A 1,614-nucleotide genomic window follows, 5' to 3' on the forward strand; every position below is an offset into this window, starting at 1 on the left:
AATTTTCACATTTGTATATTATATGATATATTATCATGTTGTCATTATTGTAGGTGCTAAGAAGGATCGCATAGAGGGACGACGTGGCGGAGGTAAGCCTGATTCTAAACAACCGCCAAGAGGAATGAGGGGCATTATTAGGTGGAATAGTTCTAATTTGCCCGTTGGTCCTTGGTCAACCCGATTGAATGCATATATTGGGGTTCTCGTGCGTAGAGCGACCATTATCAACCCTTATTTTCATTTTCGAGAATTACCATGGACCGCATACGAGGCGATATGGACTGCGCTTATGGTAAGTGCATATTGTTTTAGATTTTCATTTATTAATAATTAGTAATTGATATTAAATTATCCTTACTAAATGTGTATGTAAATCTACAGGACTGCTTCTGCCTTGAGGACTTTGAGGGGGCTTGGAATTATGTGTTTAATGTCAAGGTTGAAGCAGTCCTCAAACAATGGAGGCATGAGATCAAACATGAAACCTATGACAGGTATGAGGAGGACTGGCAGAGGTTTTTAAACCTCGATGACCGAGTTGACGAGATTCATTTCACGGCTCTCCTCATGTATTGGGACAGCGATGCCGCCAAGGTTAGTTTCATGAAATTTAGTTTATAATTTTAAGATATTATTTCATTTTATATTTACAGAATTTTTTTAAAGAATAAATCCACGAAGGGGTCAGAAAATAGAAGAAAGAAGCTGCATGACCATCACTTGGGCTCACACTCCTACGCCAATCTGGAGGATGTTTATTGTCAAGATACGGTATATGTCATTTAAAGATTTAAAAGATCTTAATGTTTAGTATGATTATGAAATCTCATAATTTATAATATGACAGGGGAAATCATTAATGCCGATACACTTGAGGGCCAGAGCGGCATATGGTACTTTTCGTGAACAATATAGGGGTGATGAGAGGAATCGGGATAAGATCACGGCAAATCTCGAGTTAGTGGTGAGACTTATACATATCTTGAGTAGTATTATTAATTCTATTTTGTTAACATTATGAGGAAACGAGAACACAAATAATATGGTCATTATCTTGAATTAACTATAAATTTGTGCTTTAGGAGGGATTTGAGACCGCTTCCAAGGAGGCTGCATCTGTCTACATTTCGTAGGAGGAGGAACAAACCGAGCCAGACCCTCACATGCTTTCTGCAGAGGAGAACATCAATCTCACACAGAACCTGATGGGTCATAATAGGTAAGGATGGTGAAAAATCGAATCAATTTGAATACTACATACTATTTAAATTTGTTTACCATTATTGAATTTGAGAGCAAAGTTTAATATTTATTTCTCCCTAATAATAGGAGAGGAAGATATCCTCTGCATGGTGTCGGAGCTTCACCTGGTATAAGCATCAGATCGTCCACAGCGTTCTCCACACCATCTACATCGACGAGAGCAGCCACAAGCACTTTCCAGGCTATGCCATTCAGAGTGGAGATATTGGAGGGAGCAGCACCCGTTCTCGTAATCGGGATAGAGATACCCCCGCCGACGACGATGGATGAGGTTTTTTATTTTTAATGCAATAAATAGTTTTATTTGTTATAACACTATATTTATTCATGTTGTGTATCATATCTTAG

At 38.3% G+C, this 1,614-nt stretch overlaps 1 long non-coding RNA gene across 1 annotated transcript; it reads left to right on the forward strand.

The window, feature by feature from the left end:
• On the forward strand, positions 735 to 1,101 carry LOC109844237. Its single transcript, XR_002247917.1, has 3 exons — positions 735 to 774; positions 851 to 967; positions 1,086 to 1,101. It is a non-coding gene; the product is annotated as an uncharacterized LOC109844237 (long non-coding RNA).

The sequence above is a fragment of the Asparagus officinalis genome, chromosome 6 (genome assembly GCF_001876935.1).
Source record: "Asparagus officinalis chromosome 6, Aspof.V1, whole genome shotgun sequence".
Classification (NCBI taxonomy): Eukaryota; Viridiplantae; Streptophyta; class Magnoliopsida; order Asparagales; family Asparagaceae; genus Asparagus; species Asparagus officinalis.